The 17,984-nt window shown below is 45.8% G+C and overlaps 1 protein-coding gene across 2 annotated transcripts in view; it reads left to right on the top strand.

Moving 5' to 3' along the window:
* The window catches only part of EEA1 (early endosome antigen 1), a 603,471-nt gene that overhangs the window by 262,402 nt on the left and 323,085 nt on the right, over positions 1–17,984 (top strand). The gene's annotated exons all lie outside the window — the stretch shown is intronic.

Here is a 17,984-nt window from a genome sequence, read left to right as displayed (position 1 = left end):
GCTTTTTCTTATTATTCTCCACTTGATATTTATGTTGCATTGCCATTTTTCGACCAAAATCTAAGTTGTGAGCCCTGGTATTCGTACAAACCACAAATATTTTGTTTTTGCCAAAGATGGATGGTTTTTATGGCACATAGGGCTTCTACCATGACTGAAGAGCTTTTGACTTCTATTACCTGGAGCTATTTATAAAAAATATAGGAAGTGGTCATCCTGGCTTTTCACTGTTTGGACAGACAGTTCGCTATCACACTAATATTTTGGATTGATTAGTAAATGTTCCCCTTCTAGTGCAGATGATGTTGATGCTCAGAACCCCTGAAGGATAGAAGCAGAAGATATTGTCTGAGTGAGTCTTCCTTATTCTGTAAGTACTAGTCTGGTTTTGAAATAAAGACCTGCCGTCTTTGGAAAAATGTGAACTGGAAGTGATTCTGCTCAGCAAAGTGTTGTTAATGGTAGGACCAAGAATGCCTGAACTGGTCTGGTTTTTATGCACCTTGTGTTCCTTGGGGCAGCAAAACTGAATTCATAGCATGCTCCCCCTTGTCTGTAGACTCCCATATGGCTTAGTCTCACCAAGTTGTACTTTTGTTGGGTTCTTTGATCAGAGGCCTGAGCGACAGCCCAGTGCTGTTTGTTGGATACCGCCTACATAAGAGAGTGGCTGGACCCAATTAAGGTGAGTCAGGGTCATCAACAAAGCACAAATACAACCTTCATCCTTTTACCAATATAATTCAAAAAGACATGCAGACCCTTTGAACGTAAGTTTATTTTACAGTGCTTCTATAGCATGAATAAATTAAATGCCTAATTAAAGATATTACAAATTCAAAGCAAACTTAATCAATAGACCAGACATTACAAATAAAAAGCTAACCTAATCAATAATAAAGTGATACCAAGTATTCATCATACATAAAAGTAAAAATAAACCAATCTGGTTTTGATCAATTAACCTACAGTCCTGCGAAGTATGTTCCCCTTGCGTGGGTGTTACTTGGTGTTCATCAGTCCAGAATTAAGGGCGCAAACTCCTTTAATAGTTGTACTCGAATAATCCAACGCAATGCGTATGCGTTTTGATCTACCTTGGGGACCTAATTTGAGATCTTGCTCAGGGCCATTAACTTGAAAACAAAGCATGTACAATATTTTCTACCGCATATTTCTGTATTGGAGAGATTACAATATCCAATTTAGTGATTTCTGTATTGGGGAGATTATTACAATATCCATTTTAGTGATTCATAAACTTAAAACCAGAACACTTCACCTTGCTCCCTATTAGTGCATGTTTTTTCAAACATACCTCATTTGAACACAGTTCAACTTTACAAAAATTGCTATTAAGACAACTTTAATTTGAAAGCTACAAAACAAAAAAATGAGACTGGAGATCCCTCATTAAGTCAGTCCCTTATGTATTTAAAATATTCCATTAGTGGCCATTGGGAATGGGATCATACCTTACAAATTCTTTTACTGTGAAAACCCAGTTCAACGTATCTAGGCACACACGTTTCTCAGCTTCTCAACACACACTCACGGTGGCATCCTCATTCTTGCCCAGGTGTCTTCCCTGACTGGGGGCTACTCACTTTAATAGGAGGTGGTGTTCACTTGTGTCTGTAAAGGGGCTGCTTATTTTAATACGCGGTGCACGTTTAACAACTTTGTGAAAACTTGTCAATTACGTAATCACCAGGCACCACTCATACATAGTCCTGGCTACAAAGGTCTCAAAGGTCTCAAAGTCATCACTGTGATCCTATGTCATTCATTATGTGCAGATTCAAATTTGTAGAATTATTGCATTTTTCCATACAAATGGTATGGTATGTTTTTATGGACATTGTTGGTGTATGGTGTGAAGCATACTTCTTATCAAAGGCATTCAGTGAAGTACAGCATTCAGTAGAGTACAGCTGGCATTCAAATATTGTAGACTTCTGAGATTTAATTAAAGCCCTTCTCCACTGTTTGCAGTTTCTAAATACATCGTGGCTCAGCTCTCAATAGTGATGTATCTACGTCACTGTTCAATGGCTCAACCGGTTTGTCATTCTCTGTATGATTATTCAAAAGATAATGATGTACTAGGGGTAATAACAAGATGTATGTTGGATTATACGCTTTTCCCTTTCTTGTGATGTTTTTCCAATGTATGCCAAATGACAGGGACATTGGAGTAAATATATTGCATTCTTTGTGTTACAGTTTGTAATTTCCCTCTGCTTTATCTTGCAATGATTGTAGCCCTGTGTGGTCAATTAACAGACTATACAATTACAACACTTATGATGGCCTACTGCGGTTGGGAATCACATTTATCGCAGCACGTTAGGTTGCTGACGTTTTTCGGTATTTGAAAGTACCACCAGGTCACTGATATTTTTTATTTCTCATAGAGCAAAATGAGGTTCTTCCATTGTGGAATCAAGATCTTTGAGTACATGCGAATTCTTCCTGGTGATTCTCTTAATCAAATTCATATGTTGATTGTATGTCGTCACACAAACAATTTGATTCAATTGTTTACCTTTGTGGTGTTCTCCAGCAAAAACTCCCTAGGAGTATAGCGTGCACTTTTTATGGATATTCCAAACAATTTTCTCGGATAAGTCCTCTCTACTAATTTATCTAACAGGGCATTTGCATGAAGAAAGTAGTCTTCCCTCTAGTAGCAGTTTCGCATGATCCTCAGAAATTGACTGTAAGGTAAGTTATCTCTGAGATTACGTAGTAGCAAGCAGGAGTAGAGCAGGAAGGAATTTCTATCTGCATCTTTCTGGTACATTGTATAAATCCTCCCTTCCTGATGACATATCGTCAAATCAAAGTAAATATTCGGCATGTGTGGCTGTAGATACACATGCTCTGCATACTCCTGCCATCCAGTGTTTGGTCCAAAGTTGTGCAAGTTGTTGGTCTTCGAAGAAGTCTTTAGAGTCGTGAGGTTGAGTTTTTACCCCTCTATTGGGTTCAGACATGTGTGCTTTGGCTCTGTGCTCCGACTCCGTGCGGTTGGATACTTTGGTTCTTACTGTCTTTGAAGGTATTGTCTCATTAGTGCTTTCACCATCTGTGTACTTTCGATAACTTGTCTGTTCCAATTCTTTCATCCGATCGCCATTTGGGGCACCGCCTGTTTGGGCCTACCTTCAGCATCATACTAGCTCATCCGAAAACGTGTTGGTGGTGGAATGCATGCCTTTTAGATTCTGCCTTGTTGCCATGCAAAATACCCGAACAACAACCAACACTTTGTGTACAACCTGCGTCTTTCATCCAACCATAAGGAAGCCAATTGTGACACATGTAAGTCGTTTAGGTCCAAGAAAACTCTTCTGGATCGAAGGGACTGTCATCTAGAAATGTCTCAAAAGGCCACAGATGACACTCCCAACAGCTGCAGTGAAGAGCACGTCCAAGAAGAGCCAACTGTGGAGAATGAGGAGGCTTTCCCGATTGATTAAACCTCCGACGTGTAGGTAGACCTGGAGATGCAGCAGATCCCATCCACCCAGCGCATGAGTACTGTGACCCTCAGCTCCTACTTCTCCATCAAAATGCCCAAAAAATCATTTCCTTCAGCTTTAGATGTCGCTGCACCACCACTGCCTTCGGGCCATGGTTGGAACCGGAAAACTGTTTCAGACACCCCACCTTCGGGCCCGGCGATGAAAATTACTTCCAAAGCCAAGCCTTTGGCATCAACCTTTTCGGACTGAGAACATGCTTTGGTTCCAACTCGACCTTTGGTACCCATCTGGAAGCTGACCCCATCTCCCTCGGCAACGACGAAGCATCTCACTTTAAAGCTGAAACCCTCTGTAAGAAAACATTTGGTTCTTAAAGACTCAAGACAATAATCCGCTTCCACGTCTCCTGTCAAATCAGTCCTAGAAAAGTTGGACTCGCCAGAGGAAAATCCAAATTCGAATTGGCACTGGTCATATTATTGCTTCACCTTCCTCTCCACCACCTCTGAGGAGGAAATTTACTTTTGAGGAGGCACAAACTGTTCCCATGCCTCTCGAAAATACCAAAGGACTTAGCCACTACCTCTTCCTTTCAACTTCCTCCTATACCACCACCACCACCACCACCACCACCACCTCCACCTCCTCCTCCACCAACTTCTCCACCACTTCCATCCCATCCTCACTCTTCTCTTCCATTGTCACCACAACAAGATATACAGGACATTTCCCCTCAGGGATCACCACAGTCTGACACTGGTGGGTTAGGGGAGCCATTAGGGGATATATATGACACGGATCCCACTACACCAAATGATCCAGACTTGTAACAAGCTCGTCCTTCCCCTCCTGAGAACGCAACCTCCTACCAGTAAGTCATTGTGAGAGCAGCAGCTTTTCATAACATAGAGAACCCCTAAAGCATGATTTCCTCTTTGATACTTTAGCATCTACTGACAGGGATACACAAATGCCATGGACAAGTTCATGAGGGCTAGATACAGTGGTACCTGTTTTGCCACAGTGTATTTGGCAATGAACACATTTTAATTCCGGCATTGTTCTATCATGCCTCTACAGGTATGGAAACCGTACTGACAGGTGGGAAGTTATCCCTGGAACATCAAACACTACTCAAGCAAGAAGTCCAAGCACTTCTTCGCACAAACTTAATATTTGTGGTAGCAGGAAAACACTATCAGTTCAAAGTTCTTCCATTCAGAGTGACTACTGCACCTTGAGTGTACACAAAATGCCTAGCGGTAGTCGCAGCACATCTACGAAGACAAAATACTTATATATTCCTTTATTTGGATGATTGGCTTATCAAAGCCGTTTCACGTATAGCAGTGCCAACAACACACTCAGATGACAATAAGTTTTCTTCACAGCCTGGATTTTACCATCAACGTACCCAAGACTCACCTCCAATCCCTAGAAATTCAGCCTTACTTGGGAGCAGTCCTAAACGCAATTGGGATTAGTTTACCCCAACCCTGCTCGAATTTAAAACTTTCAGGCAATCTTGCCCCAGTTCCAAACAAACCAGACAATCACAGTAAGGACGGTTATACGTCTGCTAGGAATGATTGCATCATGCATTGCCATAATTCCCCATTGAAGACTACATATGTGTCCTGTTCAGTAATGTCTAGCTCGCCAGTGGTCTCAGTCAGTGTCAGTTGGAGGACCTAGTATTGATAGACCGCCACATTCCCCGTTCTCTGCAATAGTGAAACACCAACAACCTATTGGAAGGGCGGCCTTTTCGGGACCCTGTTCCCCACATCACTCTCACCACGGACCCATCACAGACTGGGTTGGGTGTTTACCTACAAGACCTCCCTGTACAAGGTCTTATGGATGTCAAACATCAATCACTACACATAAACTACCTAGAGCTTCAGGCTGTCTACTTAGCACTGAAAGCTTTCCTTCCTCACCTGTCGCACAAGGTTGTCCTAGCTCGGACGGACAATATGACAGCCGTGAATCATCTACAAAAACAAGATGGGGGTGGGGGAAAAACTCGTTTTTCACAACTATTACACCTGTCTTATGCCATTTTGAAGTAGGCTCTATATCACAACATTCACCTGTTTGCGGAATACCTTTCGGGAACGGACGACTTTGCAGATCTTCTCAGCAGGATGCAGCAGAAAGTCCATGAATGGGAACTCCACGCACCAGTCCTCTTACCATACTTCCAAAAGTGAGAGTTCCCTCAGAACCACCTTATTGCCACAAAAGAAAGCGCAACATGCCTAGACTTCGATCCAGGTACCCACACCCACTATCCAAGGGCAACCCACTATGTATGAGTTGGTCAAGGATATTTGCCTATACTTTTCCTCTTCTCCCACTTCTTCCCTTCCTGGTTTAGAAGCTCAGGCAAACTTCTCTTACCATGATCCTGGTAGCTCCCACATGGGCATGCCAACCTTGGTTCACTACACTCTTAGACCTCTCTGTAGATCCACACTAGATGCTCCCCAACAGGCCAGACCTCCTGTCTCAAAATCGAGGACAAAGCAGGCATTCAGGCCCGAAAACTCTGAACCTGGCCATTTGGCTACCTTGACTTACCTCCAGAATGTTTGGACATTTTCAAGGAAACACTCAAACCCACCACTAGAGCCTGGTATGCAGCAAAATGGAAGCAATTGGTTTGCTACTGTCAATAAAAAACAAGATGAATACTCCAAAATTCACAGTGCAAGAAATTGTCTGCTACCTACTTTATTTTCAAAAGGCAAATCTAGCTTAAACTTCCATACGGTTACACCTCGCTGCAATTGCTGCCTACCTCCCAAATAGACATCTCTCACTTTGCAAAATTCCAGTCATCAAAGCTTTCATAGAAAGACTCATAAAAGTTATTTCACCACGGGTTCTTCGAGCACCCTCCTGGAACCATAACATCAGTCGCACCAGACTCATGTGTTACCCGATTGAGCCCCTACGCTTATGCCCCCTTCAGGTTTTTTCGTGAAAAGTGGCATTCTTAGTTGCCATTACCTCACTCAGGCGTGTTAGTGGGCTCCAGGCTTTAACCTTAGAAGAACCCTTCTTTTCAATACATAAAGACAGTGATTCTTCGCACCAACCCTAAATTCCTACCTAAAGTAGACTCTCAAGTTCACCTCAACCAATCCATTGAGTTGCCAGTTTTTTCTCTAAACCAAATTCTATTGCAGAAAGAGCTCTTCATACTCTAGATCTCAAAAGAGCACTCATGTTATACATAGCTAGAAAAAAAGCTTTCAGAAAATCTAAACAACATTTTTGCCATTTCTCCATCTCATAAAGGCAGCCCAATATCCAAATCCAGCATAGCCAGATGGATAGTCAAATGTATTCAAACTTGCTACCTTAAGGCCAAAAGGCCTTTACCGATTTCTCCCAGAGCACACTACTTACAAAAAGGGAGCAACCGTTTCCTTTCTAGTAAACATACCCATAGCTGACATTTGTAAGGCTGCTACATGGTCAACACCACCTTCACCAAACACTAGTGTGTGGATATACTGGCACACCAGTAAGACAAAGTAGAAAGGCAGTGCTTTGTACCCTTTTCCAAACAACTTGCGCAACTCCTGACCTAACACTAGATGGCAGGAGTATGCAGAGCATGTGTATATACATCACTACTTGCCACAAACAGATGCTTACAAGGTAAGTAACTTATTCCTTCATGTTTATTTTGAGTTATTTAGAATTTGAGGTTTGGTATTTATGCTCTGATCCATTTATGGAAATCTATCAGGTCTTCAGAATTCTCCTGCAAAATCAGGACAGCTTCGATATATTGTCTCCATAAGGAGATCTGATTTCTAAAGCGCGTATGCTTGTATATTCATTTGTCTTCGTATTGTGCCATAAATAGTATTGCTAATTCTGGTGCGAAGGGGCATCCCATTATAGTCTCCTTTCTTTGAATGTAATATGACTGATGAAACTTCTTCAAGCAAATTTCTGCCAAACTGAGTTTATAACTGGTGGGAACAGGGTGTGGACTTGGTCTTGCTCTCAGAAACCATTTGATAGTTTCTAATGCAGCATCTTGACTATGTTGGTGTATAGATTCTACACGTCTATAATAGCCAGTATTTCATGTTGATCGTCAAATGCACAGCTTTCAACCCGATTGATATCAGTGGTGTCCTTAACATATGATATGACATCTTTAATTAATGGTTTTAGGAACACGTCAACATATTTTGCTAATGACTCCAAAATGGAGTTTACTCCCTAAATAATTGGTCTTCCAGGAGTTTTTCCTTTATCTTAATGGATCTTAGGTAGAATATACATGACCAGTGTCCTAGGGTGCTTATTCATCAAGAAATTATGTTCAGTGAGCCATCCTTCTTCAAGAACCTCATTGATTAAGAGTTTAATATCTGCTTTTATTTCTTCGATTTTTTTTTTTTTTTTTTTGATTTTTTTATGTTGTTTTTTAAGTTCATTGGCTGGCGTTCTAAGACCACAATAGCACCAACCTTATCAGCTGGTTTTATAATGATTTTCTCTGATTGTTATAATTAACGAGTGCAACTGGTTCGGAATTAGTTAGATTAACTTGATATACTTTCTCTGCTCTTCGAGTTTATCCATCTCTTTGAGCACCGTCCTCTCTAAGGTTATGATTTCTGCTTCCGTCTTACTAGTTGGTGGGTGGGGGTAGGAGGAGAGCGCAAAATCTGTGTTTCTTAAACCAGTAATATTCATGGATTGTGGGGAGTCCATATTGTCAAAATATTATTTAAGGCGCATCTTGCAAAAGAATGACATTTCCAGTCTCACTTGTGTGAAATACGTACTTTGTGTTGAGACCAATGATAATCTTTTTTCCATTACTATCCTCTTGTCTTCACGCAATGTTCTTGAGGAGATTTTATGTGTGGGTGTTAGTTCTCTGTTCTCACATTAGTAAGTGTGTTGGTTTGCATTTATATCTGAAAGAGACTATTAGTTATGAATTTCTTACCTTAGAATTACCCCCAGGCGCCAGACTGGATCCAGAGAATTTTTCTTTAGCAGAACCCCTGCGTGTCGACTCAGCGCTAGTCGTTGGCATCGTGCTCACCGAAATGTAGTCGCGGTAACTACTTAGACGCCACCCCAGCGCGATGACGTCAGTTCTTTCTTTTTCCGCGCCACCCAGAGCAGATCCTGAGAGAGCGGTACCTCTAGTTACTTTTGTCGACATCTTTTTCAAGTCGTTCGACTCCTGGTGCACAGGAATTTCACATCGGCGGACCCGCTTCAAGCCTTGTGGCTCCTGCCACAAGCTGATGTCTGTGACGGACCCACATCTAGTGTGCCTCTGGTGCCTGGACCGCAACCATGACCCGAAGTTGTGCTCCGACTGTCGGGCCATGGCCCCAAAGTCTTTGCGGAAGCGGTCCCAAAAGCTTCTGGACGTCTGGCAGCAGACTCAGCTGGGGGTTCTAGGCCTGCGATGCCAGCGGCTTCGGCCCTGGCCCCGCATGCCCCCAGCAATCCAGTCCTGGATCCGGTTTGGTGTCGGTCGACCTAACGACCCCTCCTCTGGAGCTGAATCCATTGGCGACACCTCCTCCCCCTCTGACCCCGGTTGTGTTCCCAACATACGCCGACCCCAGCCTTCCCCTCGACATGGACACGAACCAACGTTGACCGCCGGTACCGGCTACGACTACTACTTGGAAGAACTGGAATGGAGAGAGGAATTGGGTGAGGCCAGTGGTCTGGACACTTCTCCAGACCTTGGCATGCTTTCTCCCCCTACCATGCCTACGGAGGAGGGAGCCTCTTACGCTGTGGTGTTACACTGATAGTCCCTAGAGAAGAAGGAATGAAAGTAATAATGAATAAGGACCCAATCAGTACTTATTTTCAAAGACTTGTCCAGCCGGACATTGGTCATAAATTTTACTGATATAATGATACGACACAAATATCAAAGAAATTCACAAAGTGGGACACAAGCCTGTGTCCAGTACATACAGCAAAACAAAAGAACAGGAACACGAGGTTCAGGCAAGAGACATGGTTTGTTGCAAGTGACGCAATTAGGAAATGAACCAACAACCAATTTATGGAACACCCTTATGTATCACAATTAGTATTTTAAAACATATAGGGTGTTTACAAGTGTCGACGGCGTTTCGATCCTATTAGAAGAATAAAGGGATCATCATCAGGACAACAATAATTTTGCCTGTAAAGTATAACTTGAATAACCGCAGAGGCGGTGGGTTCAGCGGTATAGTCGTTCCTACCGTGGTGGTTAGGACTAACCTCCTGACCGAGGTACCTCAACCGTCAGCGGCCTCTTCGGAGCCCCTGCTGCCGTTCAATGAGGCCCTCTCGGACATCCTTCTGGGCACTTGCTTTAAGCCCAGCACAGGGGCCCCTGTGGATAAGATGATTGCCCACCGCCCGGAACCGGGCGACCCCATTTTCCTCTCCCAACACCCTAACCCCGCGAGCTTGGCGGTCCAAGCCTCAACTTCCAGGGGCACATTCCTTATTGCTCTACCTTATCGGGAATCCAAGAAGCTGGATCACCTTGGGAAGAAGATATTTTCTTCTGCCAGCTTAGGACTGCGGTCGGTGAATACTGCATGTCTCTCGGGCCGTTAAACCCACTCTATGTGGGGCCAAGTTGCGCAGGTGCTGCCACAGTGACCGGAGGAGGCCCGGGTCGTGCTCTCCTGTGCAGTTGCTGAGGGTAGAGATGAAGCGAAGTACGCATATGATGTGGACTGGACACCGCCGACTCGCTAGGCAGGACGATTTCAACGTCGGTAACCCTGAGACACTACACCTGGTTGAGGTCCTCTGGCTTTTCGGGTGATGTCCAATCAACTCTTTTGGACATGCCCTTTGATGGCCGTCGCTTGTTTGTCGACAAAGCGGACAACGTGCTCGAGTGCTTTAAGGATTCCAGGGCTACGGCCAGATCCTTGGGCCTCGCTACCATCTCTCGCCCCGCACAGTCTGTAGGTAGGTATACTTTATTTAGATATAAAATATCTTTAAAAGATCACCTCAAAATTACACAGCAAAACATTTTAAAAACAGAATCTTGACATAAAAACAGTAGTTAATGGAAACTTCAACGTACAATAAAAAAAAGCTTCACCAATCTATCAATGGAAAAAAACTTAGTGTGCAAAGTGCAATGACCAGTTTAACATTTAAAGTGCATTTAGATTCCGGTCTTTGACAAGGACCATAAATACAGACCATGGACCGTAAAGTAACAGCCAATTGTGCAAAGCAACAGTTCAATAAAAAGATATAAGCAGCAGTTGAGAAATCACAAGATAAAATGGAATAGCTCTTAAAAAAGCATAAAAGCGAACCAGCCCGTAACTACTTCAGAGAGCGGTAAGCATTTCGTAAGAAAATTGTAAAAGCGATGTTTAAATCTGTGTTTTCTGGCATTAATGCTGCAATGATTGCTTGTCTGCAAGATCGGATTCCCAGCCTGTTCCACTCAGTTTTCAGTTTACGTCTACGTTGTGACAAAAAAGATGGACAGAGACAAACTATATGCTCCATGGTTTCGGGAGACATGCCGCACCCCCTGCAAATTACGTCCTCTGTCAGACGGCGCCAGACGGGAAGATCTTTTAGAAATTGCCATTCACCCAGTCTAGCGGCCATAAGTCTGATTTTTAGATGCAAGGAGTAAGTGCAGGATAAGTAAGATGCGGGGGCTAACCGACCATATGAAGACATTGTTGCCCAGGCGTGTCTGCGTTTGGCAAATTGGGCTTTATCAATGATCAAGGACCTCATTCGAATACAGTTCTTAATGCTATTTTTAAATACAGCTTTACTAGGGTTGAGGTCCCATAATGCACCGGCAGACATTTCTCGGATCGAATCCTTAAAAAGGTGGCTGTATGAGCCGCGTGGATTTGTCTGGGAAATATCCAACCAAGTTAAGGACTCCAATGATCCTGGCTTTGCCTGTCTCAGTTTGTGGCACAGATTTAGATACAGACCAGTGACTGAAATTTCATAGTTTAACAGACCGAATTCTAGTCTGCTTTTCGTCCCTTTTCGTGGCTACGGAAGGGGTGCCCCACCACATTCCGCCCAGAGCCACAGGCCTGCGCAAGCTAACCAGCCTCTGTGCAGCCGGGGAGGTAGAACCCAGCGTCTTGGGTTTAGGGGCCAGCGGGCAGGCCAGTCCACCAGCGCCCCCTCTGCAGCAGCCTCCAAACCCTCTTAGTCTGTCTTTTCAGGGCCACCACTTGCCAGTGGGTGGCAGAATTTGCCATCACCTCCCCCACTAACTCAACATCACCCCACTGGCTCAACATCAAGACGAACAGGTGGGTTTTGCAGATAGTCCGAAGGGGTTACTCCCTCCCCTTCAAGACTACCCCTCCCTCCATGCCACCTCGTTTCCATCGCATGTTGGAGGATCACTTGGCCCTGTACCAGAAGTAGTTTGTGGTTGTTATTCCCACTACTTTTTGGTACCCAAGAAGGACAAAGGCCTGCATCCTGTCTTGGATCTCCAGGATGTCAACCGTTTCCTCTGGAAGGAGAAGTTCAAAATGTTGACATTGTTTCAGGTTCGGTCTGCCCTTGATGCTGGAGACTGGATGGTAGCGCTGGACTTGCAGGACGTCTATTTTCACATCCCTGTCCTGCCTGCCCACAGGCGTTACCTAAGGTTCATGATTGGCTGTAGGAAGCTGGCTCTGTATATACTATACCACAGTGAGGTATAGTGTGCACAGAGTCCAGTGGAACCCCAGAGGTAGGCACAGGTAAAGTTAGATAGAACCTTACTCTCCATTTGTGGTAGTGTGGTTGAGCAGTAAGGCAATATCAGAGGATAGTGTTAAGCATTTGTAGTACACACTCAGTCAGCATATGTATTCACACACTCAAATACTGAACTTCAGACCAATTGGTTTTGTATAAAAATATTCTTTTACTTATTTTATTTTCAAGAACCAAGCAAGCCTGGCACAGGTAAACAATAAATACTTTACAGTAGTAATGCAGTTTGTAAACCGTTTGGATTGCAATAGTAAATGTACTTTGATTTGACTTACAGTATTGTTTCAGAGAAATGCAATGAGTTGTAAATACAGTACATAGACTTGAATGGGATTTTCAGTAAAATACAAGGTATGTTACTTTTTGGATTACTTTTCTTACTCCGAGTAGTATGCCTGAATACTACTCTGGGACATTTCCTGCAAACCGTTAAGTAAAATCGTTTTTGTTAAACAGTGTACTTTTAAAGAATTTCTTTAGGTTTTTAGGTTTTTAAACTCCACACTTAAAAACTTATTAAAAACTTATTACAGAAAAACAGTCAATGTTATCCTATGGAGGAAAATAGTGTTATCGGTTTTGAGGTAAGTATTTGGTAGTGGGAGTTGAGGTTCTGGGGGTAGACTCAGCGGTCCCCCAGGGTCAGTGATACACTCTCGTTACACCCTCAGTGGCACTAGGGCGGCTTTGTGCAGAGTGTTGAGTCCCAATGTAATCCAATGGGGGATAGGGGGCCTCCGGTTGGTGGCTGCTGACAAGCAGGCCACTTTGCCGTGGGAGCAAAGCTCCTGGACTTTAGCTCAGGGCAAATGGGGAAACAAACCAGCACAAAAGGTGCACCCTCAGCGGCGCTGGGGCGATTGGGTGCAGAGTGCTGTTTTGGCGTCGGGTATCCTGTTTTCAATGGAGATTTTGTTTTTTAGCTGCAGCCTCGGTCCAGGAAGAGGAACCAACAACTGAGCAGGTAAGTTGGAGGGCTCGAGGACGTAGGTGCACCTCGTGTTCTTTTCTCCAGGGCGGTGGGATGCAGGGGTGTCATCTGTGGTCGGATTTCACCTTACTGTGCCACTCGCAGTTGGGGGGGGGGGGGGGGGGGGGTCTCTATGCACAGGCTGCAGGCGATGTCGTTGAGTCCTGGAGGGGTCAACCCACGGTGGACTCGGACTCTGGAGCGCTGGCAGACCTCGCTGGGACCGGTGGGCCACTCAAACTCTGGCCGTAGGCGACGGGTGCAGTAGTAGTTCCAGGCATCGGGTTTCTTTGTCCTCAGCAGCCTCAGTCTGTTTACGGAGTTTCTTTTGAACAGGGCTGTTCACAGGAAATCTGGTCTTTGTTGAAGGCAGTCAGTCCTCCCAGGGGTTTTGCAGGTCGCTGGCTGCAGGACAAGACTATTTTTGGCGCAGGATCTCTGGAAACTGCAGACAGGCCAGTAGGGCTGGGGCCAAGTCAGTTGTTTCCTGCAGGCTCCTCTGCTGGGCGTCTTCTTTCGTACTTTTTCTTCTTAGGTTGGGGGAATCTGCCTTCTTGATTTAGGGCTGCACCCTAAATACTGTATTTAGGGGATATTTTAGGGGTTTTGAGGTCAGTAGCCAATGGGCTGCTGGTCTTGGGGTGACTACACCCTTTGTGTACTCACCCCACATGGGGGAGTGACCACAAACCCTAATCCTGATTGGGGAGTGCCCGCCAACTGCAAGATGGCCCGCACTGTAGAGTGGGCTTCACCTCGCCTCCCTCCCCTTAGGGGTGGAGTTGGCAGAGGTGGGCACACCTTCTGAGCTGGCTAGTTTTTCATGCCTGTCTTCCCGCCGAAAAGGAGGGGGGACAGGCAGGGGTCCTGCTCCTGTTAGCAGGAGAGGCTGGGGGTCGCAATACAAAGGCTGCCAGGCCTTTGAAGCTCCCCTTCCACAGATGGCTCTTCCTGGCCTGGGGGAGGTGTGAACACCTCCGCCCAGGAAAGGCTTTGGTTCTGGGCTCAGGCAGTGAAGGCTCCCACCCTAGGAGTCCAGAAACACGTCTCGTGGTGGCAGGCTGGTGTGTACCAGTCAGGGAACCCACCAGATGCTCGTTGTTTTTCAGGGGGCGTCTCTAAGATGCCCTCTGTGTGCATTTTTCATTAAATCTCACACTGGCATTAATGTGGATTTAATGTATTGAGAAGTTTGATACCAAACTTCCCAGTTTTCAGTGTAGCCATTATGGTGCTGTGGAGTTTGTAATGACAAGCTACCAGCACCATATACTCTTAATGGCAGCAATGCACTTACAATAAGGGTTTTGGGGAAGTGTACGTGTGGGTGTGTTTGTACTTGTTTACACAGAGCCACTAAGGGTGGCACAATAAGTGCTGCAGCCCTTAGAGGTCTTCCCTGATCACTGTGACCTGGGTACCATTTACCAGGGGCTGACCTGTGGCCAGAGATGCCAATTGGGTTAGTTTTGGGGAAAGAACACAGTGCCCTGGGTACCTGATTGGCAGGGCACATCAAGTGAAAGTGCATCAATAGTCTGGCAAAAAAGTGTGTGGGGGAGGGTTACTGCAACAGACACCCACTTTCCTACATAGGCCACGAGCATTTTCAGTTTACCGTGCTCCTCTGTGAGTTTAGTAGCGCCCCTCGGGTGTTCACGAAAGTGATGGCGGTGGTCGCAGCTCATCTGAGGTTCCAGTCTTCCCCCTATCTCGACAACTGGCTGTTGAAGGTGAGCTGGCCCCAGGCGGTCTACTCCCACCTCCATACTATGGCGAACCTCCTGCATTCGCTGGGGTTCACTATCAACATGCCGAAGTCACACCTGATTCCCGTTCAGAAGCTCCTTTTCATCGGGGCGGTTTTGGATGCAGCGCAGTTTTAGACTTATCCTCCCGAACAGCGAGTCCGGGATATTCGGGCTATGATAACGACATTTCAGCCTCTTATCCCGGGTTTCGGTCAGAATGACCCTGAGGTTGCTGGGCCTCATGGCCTCCTGCATCCTGCTGGTAGATCATGCCAGGTGGCATATGCAGGCTCTGCAGTGGGACCTGAAGTTCCAGGGGGCACAGCATCAGGGGACTATTTCAGATTGCGTCCAGATCTTGGAGGGCACCGCACACCAATTACAGTGGTGGCTAATGAACCAGGATTGGGTCAGCGGCAGATCCCTCTCCCTTCCCCAACCAGAGTTCACAGTGGTGACAGATGCATCACTTCTGGGGTGGGGCGGCCACAAGGGGGAGGTGGAGATCAGAGGCCTCTTGTCTCCAGTGGAGTCTGGGCTCAACATCAACCTTCTGGCTCTCCGGGCGATACGTCTTGCACTGAAGGCATTCCTTCCTTATGTCCGGAGAAGAGTAGTGCAGGTGTTCACAGACAACAGCACTGCCATGTGGCACTGCAACAAACAGTGCGGGTGGGGTCGTGGACCCTGTGTTAGGAGGCTCTTCGCCTCTGGACATGGCTGGAACATCAGGGCATGTCTGGTGGTTCAACACCTGACCGGTTCACTGAATGCCAGGGCGGACTAACTCAGCCGCCAGTGCTTGATGAATCACGAATGATGTCTTCACTCGGAGGTGGTGCAAGGTCTCTTTCAGCAGTGGGGAGGGCTTTGGTTAGATCTATTCGCCATCGAAGAGAACGTGCAAAATCAGCAGTTCTGCGTGTGGGAATTTCCAAGGTGGCACTCGCTAGACAACGCTTTTTGTCGAGAGTGGAGTTGTGGTCTTCTATACGCCATTTTGCCTATACCACTTCTGCCCAGAGCACTGAAGAAGATCAAGCGCGACTGGGCCCAAGTCATTCTTGTGGCTCTGGATTGGGCACGAAGAGTCTGGTATTTCGAGCTCTTGGACATGGCCATCGATCCTCCGATCAGACTGCCTCTTCAGGAGGATCTTCTGTCACCGCAGCAGGGGACGGTCCCCCACTTGAACCTGTCCAGCCTCCACTTCCTTGCGTGGAGATTTAGCGGTGACAGTTGACAGCTCTCGACCTTCCTCCCGAAGTCTGTAATTTAATCTTGGCAGCCTGGCGTCCCTCCACTAAAACGGTGTACGCCTGTAGATGGAACAAATTTGTTGCATGGTGCACAGCAAAGCCTGTGGATCCCCTTTCTGCCCCCCTTTCAGAGGTTCTCCACTTCATTCTTTCTTTGGAACAGCAGGGCTCTGCTCTGGGTACTCTGTACGGCTATCTTTCGGCCATTTCGGCCTTTCTTCGGTTTCCTGATCAGCCTTCTCTTTTCAAGTCCCCTATTGTAAATTGTTTCCTTAAGTGCATTACTCATTTGTTTCCTCCTATTCCTTTCATAATGTCCAAGTGGGACTTGCACCTTTTTCTGACTTACCTTATATGCGCTCCATTCGAGCCGCTACATAATAGTCCTCTCACTCTTGACCTTAAAGACTGCTTTTCTGGTTGCCATCACCTCTACTTGCAGGGTGAGTGAGCTTCAAGCGCTTTCTTCTAAGCCTCTTTTCCTTGCTGTTTTTTCGGACAAGGTCGTCCTCCGAACTCGACCTTCTTTTCTTCCCAAAGTGGTTACCTCTTTCCACATAGGACAGACCATCCCTTTACTCACCACCTTCCCTCCCTCGCATCCATCTAAAGAGGAGAGGCTCCTCCTTCTGGATCCAAAACGTGCTCTTTCATTTTTTCTGGATCGCACAAATCAATTCCAGGTGGATGATCAGCTCTTTGTTTGCTATGTGCTGCCAAGAAAGATCATGCCCTGCGAAAACGAACCCTCTCTCGATGGGTCATTCTTTGCATTAAAATTTGTTATTCCTTGGCGAAAAAGGAACCTGCAGTAGGGTTGCGCGCCCGTTCCACAAGGGCGATGGCAGCCACTATTGCTTTGGGACGTGAATTCCTCCTTCATGATATCTGCCAGGCAGCCACATGGGCTTCCTTGCACACTTTCACTAAGCATTACTGCCTGGACAGCCAAGTCCGCAGAGACTGCTTCTTTGGCCGTTCAGTTCTCCAGGACTTTCTTGTGTGAACTTAGTTCTCAGACACACCTCCGGGATTGGTATTGCTGGGGTATCTATTCTAATGTAAGGAATACATAACTAATCATCTCTTTCAGATGAATAAGTTACTTACCTTTGGTAATGATACATCTGTAAGAGACGTATATTAGTTATGGGTTCCTTACCGCCCCACCCATCTTCCCCGTTGTGCTAACTGACTTCTAGGGTAAGGGACTCCCTTTCAGGGCCCTAGTTTTATTCCCCAGTGGTCAGTGTCTTGCATGGCTCTGCGCTTCTGAAATGGAATGTCGTGTAAAGAACTGATGTCAGCGCGCATGGACGGCGCCTAAGTAGACACCGTGACGTCATTCCGGCGATCACGACGCCAGCGACGAACGCGGAGTTGACCGACGTGTAGGGGTACTACTGAAGAAAAATTCTCTGGAGCCAGTCTAACACCTGGGGGTAATTCTAAGGTAAGGAATCCATAACTAATATATGTGTCTTACAGATATATCGTTATCAAAGGTAAGTTACTTGTTCTCTTCTCCGTTCCCTTGTGTTTGCCATCTCTTTCCTCTGGCCTTTCTTGTACCTCTTCCTACAAAAACCCCACCCTTGTGGGTTAAAGGAGCTTGGCTGTGGTTCCGAATACCTAGTGGAATCTAGATAAGAGGAATTTTCTGAAAAATGAATGCAATGTCTTTTGCTTCTTCCTTGATACTGGTGCGATGCTTTAG

The sequence above is a fragment of the Triturus cristatus genome, chromosome 4_1 (assembly GCF_964204655.1).
Source record: "Triturus cristatus chromosome 4_1, aTriCri1.1, whole genome shotgun sequence".
Taxonomy (NCBI): domain Eukaryota; kingdom Metazoa; phylum Chordata; class Amphibia; order Caudata; family Salamandridae; genus Triturus; species Triturus cristatus.
This window is presented reverse-complemented; position numbering and strand designations above follow the sequence as displayed.